The sequence below is a fragment of the Desmodus rotundus genome, chromosome 3, assembly GCF_022682495.2.
Source record: "Desmodus rotundus isolate HL8 chromosome 3, HLdesRot8A.1, whole genome shotgun sequence".
In the NCBI taxonomy this organism is placed as follows: Eukaryota; Metazoa; Chordata; class Mammalia; order Chiroptera; family Phyllostomidae; genus Desmodus; species Desmodus rotundus.
Window position 1 is genome coordinate 195,386,443 of NC_071389.1, and position 8,410 is coordinate 195,394,852.

The window sequence follows — 8,410 nt, forward strand, 5'->3', positions numbered from 1 at the left end:
CCTGGCTGTGACCAAGTGGCCCCCTCTGTGGGGGTCTGGCTGCAGTGAGCTGAAGGACTTAACTGTGAGAAAGCCGAAGCACGCCCCTGACCCCAGCTCAGGCCCCTCCCCCTAACAGATGCACACAGACACACTCAGGGCCCGGCTGTGTCTCCGTGAGTCAGAAGGTGACTCACAAGCACTCCCTCCCTGGGTCTTCTCCTCCGAGGAGACTGGAAAGGGGAGGAGAAGTGTCTCAGCTCAAAACCTGGGAAAACACCTGTGGACACAGCTGGGCTGAGGGACTGCCAGGGTCAGGCCTGGGGTTGGGGCTGGAGTCCCGGGTGGCCTGCCTGTGCTAGCTTGGAAAACAGGGTGAGTGCCCAGGTCAGGTTCTCCTCTCCTTCCCAAGTCCCTGGGACACCAAGGGAGAAGGACCAGCACTAACCCCAGCTCCCCAGGGAGTTCGTGGGGGTGGGAGCCATTCAGACTGGCAGCCAACCATCACCCTGGGTCTCGCCCCACCTGACCTCACCTGGGGGCCACACCCCCCAAAGGCAGGGGTGCAGACCAGGGAGGGAGTCACCTGCTTTCACGGATGAGTGGCCAGAACGGAGACCCAGGCAGAGCCTGGACCACACTGGTTTGAGTGATCGTGTGACCTGCTGCTGTCTCCTCAGCCCACGACACCTGGGACATAAACTGCATGAGTGACAAGCAGGAGAGCGGTGGGCAGGGAGAACACGTGGCCTTCAGGCAGGACCCTGGGGCTGGGATGACCACAGCACCCCTTGAGACCTGGGGCCCTCCTCGGTTTCTCTGTCTAGGTGACTTCCCACCATCACTGACTGCGCTGGGCATCTATTTATACCATGACCTCGAAAAGGAGTGGGGTAACCTGGGGATGCCCTGGGCAGGGCTGGCCGGGGGCAGGGGGCTCACAAGGAGGAGCCTTGGAAAGATAGGCACTCCCCCTCCCTGCTCCCCTATAGACACACAGTGTCCTGCTCCCCCACTCAGAACCCCTCCACGAGCTGGACGGTGGGCTGGACCCCAGGCCCTATTCTCCCACCTACCCCAGAAGGGAGCTGGGGGCTGGTGAGCAGTGCCTGACCGGAGGCTCGCTGGGACGTGGGAGCGAGCAGTGGAGTCCCCTGGGTCTGGGAGCTCCCCCCTAGCATTGCCCAACAGCTTCCCAGGCCCCAACAGGTGGTCACGATGCAGGGCTGAGGGCAGCCTCAGGCAGCGGCCCCCACACCCCTGCTTTCCGCCTTGATTAGCAGAAACATTCCTACATCTGTCACGGCAAGACAGCCTGCTCCCAGTCGTCAATCACCCAGGAAACGCAAACACATTCTGGCTGCACCCTGCCCTTCTTTCCATAAAGTCACAGGCACCCGCAGGGCGCCCCAACCCCACCCCAGAGCCAAGGGGACAGGTGTGTGGGAGAAGCCCCCCCCAGACTGAGCTTCTGCCACAGCTGGGGAAGGTCTGAGTCACAGCTCTCCCTTCCCTTCTCTCACACACTCACACACTCAGGCTTACACGGAGCTGCCAGCAAAACACGGATGCACGCAGAGCCACGCCCACGGACAGCTGTGCACACAGACACCCAATCACGCAGACCACTGACCACAGACCCACAGAGACGGGGGCAAACGCGCACTCCCACTAGGTAGAGCTCCCGGCATGCAGCAATCTCAGCTCTCTGTATCTGGCACATAGTAGGTGGGCAGTGAGCAGCCCTTCCACACGAGTCTCAGTGTGGTACCCATTTCTTTCACCCACTTCCACTGCCCTCTCCCCCCACTAGGATGTGAGTTCCGTATGGACAGGGACTTTCTCCCACTCACAGGTGTATCCCAGCACCCAGTACAGGGCTTGGCACTGTACTTGGCACTGCAGTAGGTCCTCGCTAAACACTTGTTTGTTGAGTGAATGACTGGGCCACCCCACCTCAGACCCCGCTCCACCCACAGTCCTGCAGTCCCCACACTCATCCCCCAAGCACGCCCCTCAAGGAGCTGCCCGATTCTCCAGGAGAATGGACAGACGTGACCACATAACCCTTCCAGGGCCCAGGGAGCACCAGCCCCTCCTGCGTCACCTGGCTGGGAGCTGCCACCGCCTGACCCACACAACCCTCCATCCTCAACTCCCCAGCCTGCCCCTGACACTCTCTGAGGACATGGCCCTGCCCACCCCACCTCCTGGCCCTGGCTGAACTCACTTCCTCTGCAGCCTGACCCACCTGTTGCAGGACAGCCTGCTTCAAGGTCAGGTTCACTCCTACGCCCTCCCTCAAGGCATCCTCCCAATCACCCCAGGCCATGGCAGGCAGTCTCTCTCCAGCTCCAAACTCCCCTGCACCTGTGTGGGGAGCAGGACACCCTCGGTCTCTGTCTCAGGGCCAAGGCGAACAGGCAACGACAACACAGGATGCAGGGGATGGGGTGTGACAATGCGGGCAGTGCCGGAGGCCCCAAGGAGGTGCTGGACGACCAGCAGAGACGGCTCCCTCGGGTTACTTTGGCTCTTTCCATGGCTGGTGCGCACGTCAGCAGGCACCACCACACCTCCCACCTCTTCCCACTTTTGCCCACATCCTGCCCTCTGGCCATGGACCCGCAGTCCTAAACACCCCTTCTCCTTCTCTCATTCCTGGGTGCCTGTGTGCATGCCAGGCCATCCCCCTCTCCCTCACCCACATGCTGGATGACCACCCCTACCCCCAAAGCCCGGGGCGAGGAGTCTCTGCCAGTCCCCCCGCCCCCGCCCTTTGAGACCAAGCTCCTCGAGGCTTCCACAGCCTCCCTGCCCCCCACCGTGACAGCCCCGTCACTCCATCTTCAGGGTGTTTACCCCAGTGGCCTGTGAATCTTGTTGGTCTCTGTGTCCCCAGTACCAGCAGGCCTAGCCAGGGCCTGGCACGCAGTGGGGTTCAATTGATGTTGGATAGCAGACCGTGAGGGGCAGGCACGATGGCACGGGCTTCACCTGCTGCAGCGCCTGACATGGTAACCAGAAGCTTCCGGCTCTTCCAGTGCCCAGGACAGGCCATGCTCCGTGGGACGCCACGGTCGTGCAGGACTGGAGTGCTGGCCTCTGCTCTCGCTGCCCTGGTGCAGGGCTGCACGTCCACATCGTGCGTGCCTTCCCCACCCCTGGGCTGTGGGCTTGGGTGGGACCTGCTCTGGCCAAAGGGACAGGACGTGAGCAAAAGTCAGAAACGTGCTTGACGATTGCTGTCTTATGCTCCTGCCTTTCGCCAAGAGAAGGCCAGAGAGCCACCGGTCCAAAGAGGATGAGAGGCAGTGGAGCAAATCTGGGCCCAGCACACAGCTTGGAACCAAGTCCCATGGACCCGCAGACCCGCAGACCCGTGAGGGGAAAAGGAGTGTGCGCTCAGCGCTCCGTGTCAGAGTTGGGAATCTGCCGTGGCGTTCGCGCGGCCACCGCTGGCTGCAGAGGCGGGTGCGTGTGCCCACGGAGCTCACCGCGGCTGCTGGGCTCTCAGGAGCTTCGGCCAGAGGCCGAGCCGCATGGCTTGTTCTTTCATCCACCCAGCATCCTCCGGTGCCAGGCACCAGACAGGCCTTTCGGGAACAGACTGGAGGCCGAGGCGCGGACCCTGCCCTTCCGGAAGGACCTTGCCACCCTGTCTCTCCCCATTCAAGGAAACCTTGGGGCGATGCGTGGAGGGATCCGAAGGAGAAAAGGCTCACTTCTGGCCACAGGGCAGTCTTTTTTTCCTCCCATTTTGTACTGTGGTAAAGTATTACCATCTGAGCCATGTTTAAGTGGTTTTAAGTACATTCCCATTGTTGGGCAGCCATCAGCACATCCGTCTCCAGAACTCTGCTCATCGTGCAACATCGCAGCTCCGTCCCCATTCAGCACTACCGCCCTCTCCCGAAGCCCCTGGGAGCCACCATCCTCTCATGTCTGTGAATCTGACTCCACCAGGTACCTCAGTGAAGTGGAAGCATACAGGTGTTCTGACTGGCACATTTCACTGAGCGTAGTCCCCTCAAGGCTCTCCCGTGCTGTAGCTTCCATCAGAACCCCCTTCCTTCCCAAGGCTGAACAACATTCACTGCAGGCACAGACCGCACCTGCTTATCCATTCATCCGTCGACAGCCAGCTTTCGGCTGCTGTGAGTAATGCCGCAATGAACACGGATGGGTGTGCAACCAGCTCTTCGAGACTCAAGGGCGTTCAAGTCTCTGGGGACTATATCCAGGAGTGGGATTGCTGGATCACGTGGTAATTCTACTTTTTTGAGGAACCACCATACTGTTTTCCACAGAGGTTACACCATTTTTTTACATTCCTGCGGGGGCAGTTTTACAGTGAGTTTGAGTTTGACCTTGAAGACGATCCTTGGGATTTAGATGTGGGGAAAGGCACTCTACACGGGGGATGGGAGGAGAAGGCATAGCCTGAACATGGAGGGGGAGGGCAGGCTGCGTGCGGGGCTGGCTGGGGAGGAAGAGGCGGGCGTGGGATCAGGACAGAGGGCTTTGCCTGTCTTAAAGGTGAGTGTGGCCCTCACCTGGGGACAGGAGCCACCGAAGGTTTTGAGCAAAGGAATGACTTGACCACTCGGCCCCCAGGAGGCTATCGGGGCAGCTGAGAGTGAAGCAGACAGTGGCGGGAGATTTTGGGGGTGGGGAAACCCAGGGCGGGGTTCTTGGTGGTTGGAGCAAGAAAGAGCAAAGAGATGTGAGACCCGGGGCACAAAATGAAGAAGAAAGAACCGTGACAATGGAGCCAGGACAGCAGGGCAGGGACTAGGGTGAGGCCAGTGGAGCTCTCAGCTCAGTCACAAAATGTTAAACACAGATATTTATATTTTGCTTAAATAAAGGAATTGACAGGGTCAGAATTAGGGAGAGACAAGTGAGGCATCGTGGAAGGAAAGGGTTGGAGCCTGTCTTTAACTGAAATTTGATACTTGGTTCGTTGCAGAATTTTTGCATTCATTTTTATTGGAGGGAAGGCTGGAGTTGGGGGTGTAGCTCAGTGGTAGAGCACGTGCTTCGCATGTACGAGGTCCCTGGTTCGATCCCTGGCACCTCCACTTTTCCTTCCACCAACCCCTTCCTCATGCTTTCCCTGTTCACAGCAGAAGGGAGTACAATGGATTGCTTTTATTGTTCTCTCATTTCTACCCCGAGGGGTTTACCATCTCCCGGCTCGAGGCATTGGCAAAAGGAAGACAAGAGGGGAAATATATATATATATATATATATATATATATATATATATATACACACACACACACACACACATATGCATATATATGCATATTGCATTAAAATATTACTTATCTTGGTCACTGAGGTTTTGGTGCCCCCTGGAACTTCGCTGCGGAGGTGAGCACCTCACTCACCCACCCTCATCCTGGGCTGAGGGACAGACCCCTACAGTCATCCAAGGACATTCACTGGGTACTGGTGACATGCCTGCAACTGCGCTGGGAACCGGGGGTCCAACAGCAAGGGCAGTAGTTATAGTTCTCCGTCCTCAAGTTTACAGCCAAGTAGAGATTGTAAATCAGAAGGTACAGAGACTGGGACAGGTGGTCTCCCTCTCTGCTAGCCTGGAGGAAATGAAAGACGTGGGCACAGAAGGGGACAGGCATGTGGCTGTTGTTTGGTTTCATGATTTTGCCCACCTGCTCTCTGAACCCTACATCGCAGGTCTTGAACCCCTCTCTATAGCAACTAAAACTACCAGCCACCTGCGGGCTCCACTTCCCTTGCACCCAGGGCCTTTGAGGCTCGCCAATCAGATGCACTGACTCGTGACTTAAAAACCAGAACTTGTGCTGCAAAGAAGCAGAGCACCTCCCCGCTGAGCCCCCAGGGCAGCAGTGCCCGGTGCTGGGGTGGATGTGGGGCCTGCTGGTCCCTGGGCTGCTGCCCCCTGCAGCTGTTTGCACCGCTCACGGCACGGGCCATCAGAGAGTATCGATCTTGTTTGCATGCCACAACCCCAGGTCTCCAGCTCGGGGTTCATTAGTCACCCAACATTCTTTGAATACCATTTTGCATATCTATTCTTTGAACATCCTCTTCTACTTAAGTTAACCTGAGTTTGTTTCTGATGCCCGCAGCTAAGAATGTTGCCTTATATAGAAATTGGTGCCAGGAGTGGTTGCAAGCAATAGATGTTGGAGGAAATTCAGAGGAGCTGCGGTGGGGTATCTGGGCTGCTCGGGCTGGAGACAGTAAAAACCCAGCACGTGGTACGGGCTCTGGCATCCTCCAGCATGCAGAGGGAAACAGGAATTCAGATTCACCACCGGGAGCCACCTGGAACCAAGGAGAGCCCGCTGAAGGCACAGCTTTGAGACTGAGACGCCAGCCTTCCGAGAGAATGACGAGACTGAGGAATTACACTGTGGGTGTGGGCGGCCGATTCTCACGGGGCCGGCTCACTGGAGAAACAAGGCCATCTCCTAAATCCTAAATTCTTGGCTCAAGCCCAGCGCAAAAAATGAGGACTTCTATGCTGGCTAAAGGCACCTCTTCATTCTTGCAGCCGCGAGGAAGAGAAAGCCAAAAATGAAACTCTAAATCTGAGCCTGCAGGGTGGCGAGTGACCTCACTGGCCAATGCCACGGTCTACCAGCCCTGTGGGGGCGAGACTGTCGAATGTGAACTAGTGAGCTCAGTGTTTGCAAGGAGCCACAGGGAAGGGTTTGGGGTGATGCTGAACCTTCTGAACCCCTGACCCCCACCCAGCCCCCCATTGCGGGCTGAAGCAACCTCTTCTCACTGTCTGTTGAAGCTGGTCCTACCTCAACAGTGCCTCTGGAATGCACTCCATGCCCCACGACACCTCAGTGTCACCAGACCACAGCTGGGTCCCCAGATAGCCAAAGGGATGGGGCGGGATTGAATATCAACCCAAAGCAAGCGGCTCTGTTTCCTATCATCAGAAACCTGTGGACGGTGTGTGAATGGCTTGACTGAGCGGAACTCACTAACACAGAGCACCAGCCGGCAGCACTGGGTCGGGGTGCCAGCCTCAGGGCTGGGGCTGGCTCTCATTGTTTCCGGGGCTGGCCTGTCGGTTGGCACAGGGCACTGAAGCCCGACTCAGCGGCGGCCCACACTCAGTGAAGGGGAGATTACAGCAATTCTGAGTATAATGTAGACAGGCGATTAACTACAGGTGACTGACACACCTAACCGCAGCCCCTGAACACTCTTGTCCCTTCACCAAGATGGCACAAGCCACCTTGTTGAGACAGCCCAAAAGCCTTGGTGTAAGGTGGGAGATGTCTGGGGTGCAAACCAAGGCCTCTAGGAGGACAAAGTCTCTCTGGCAGCAGCAACGGCCCGGGGTGGACACGCAGGAGTGGGTGGGGCGAACGGACCAAAAGGGCCGCAGGGCAAAATGGATGAGGAACCCACAAGGACCCAAAAGGTCTGGGAAACAGAACTCTGACTTGAGTCCCCAGATGCAGCCCCTAGTGTGTCCCCAGTCCCAGACCACAGTCAGTGGACAGATGGACAGACGCAGAGAGCCCTAACTGAGGAAAGAACCTCTGAGTGTGGGCCGTGACGCCCCGAGGAGACTGGCTGGCCGCTTACAGGAGAACTGTGCGCCCCAGGAGCCGGGGAGGGCCTCGCTGAGTCCTTGTTTCCGCATCTGTAACACGAGGACAATAATAGCTGCCTGAAAGGATTGCGGGTTAATTGAGTGGAATAACGGGACAGTGCCTGGAATATAAATGCACGCGTTGGCTGCAGCTGAACTTTTAATCCCTCTGTGATTTCGTGTTCATTCTTTCCATTGTTTCCATCTTCACTCCACCGTACCATGAGCAGCCATTTGCTGGGGGCTGAGAGTTAAGAAATAATCCCGACCGTGGACTGCGGGCGCAGCGTGCAACAGCCCTGCCGGGTCATGCGGCGGGAGGCAGCCGGGCTGGGGCGAGCACCTGCTGAGGGTTGCTGCGCTCTGCTGCGGTGCCCAGCTCCTCGGAAGTTGGTCAAGTGAGAGAGCAAGTGCAGGGCTTGGGACATGGTGACGCTGATAACTAGAGAGGAGAGGAAGGAGGGGGACGGATGGGTGGGTAAGTGGATGGATGGGTGGGTGGACAGACAGACGGATGGACTGATGAATGAATGGTTGGATGGAGAAGTGTAGACACAGAGGGAGATAATGGCCGGATAGACTTAGGAAATGGACTCGACGTGCCCCCAACCCTGGAGGATCTTCCAATCCAGGGAGATGCAGTGCTAAGCAGGGAGATCGCTGAGAAGCCAGACTGTCTCATCTGCAGTCTCTAGTGACACCCTCCGAGTCTGCAATTCTCCAGCCACATCACAGTGAGTGATGAAGACCAGCCAGGTGACCTGCAGCTTGACGCCAGCACACCTGGTTGCTCCAATAACAGACCTTTATGGCCAT

The 8,410-nt window shown here is 57.5% G+C and overlaps 1 non-coding gene across 1 annotated transcript; it reads left to right on the top strand.

The window, feature by feature from the left end:
• Nucleotides 1–4,991: 4,991 nt before the first annotated feature.
• Nucleotides 4,992–5,063, top strand: TRNAA-CGC (transfer RNA alanine (anticodon CGC)). Its single transcript has one exon. It is a non-coding gene; the product is annotated as a tRNA-Ala (tRNA).
• The last annotated feature ends 3,347 nt before the right edge of the window (nt 5,064–8,410 follow it).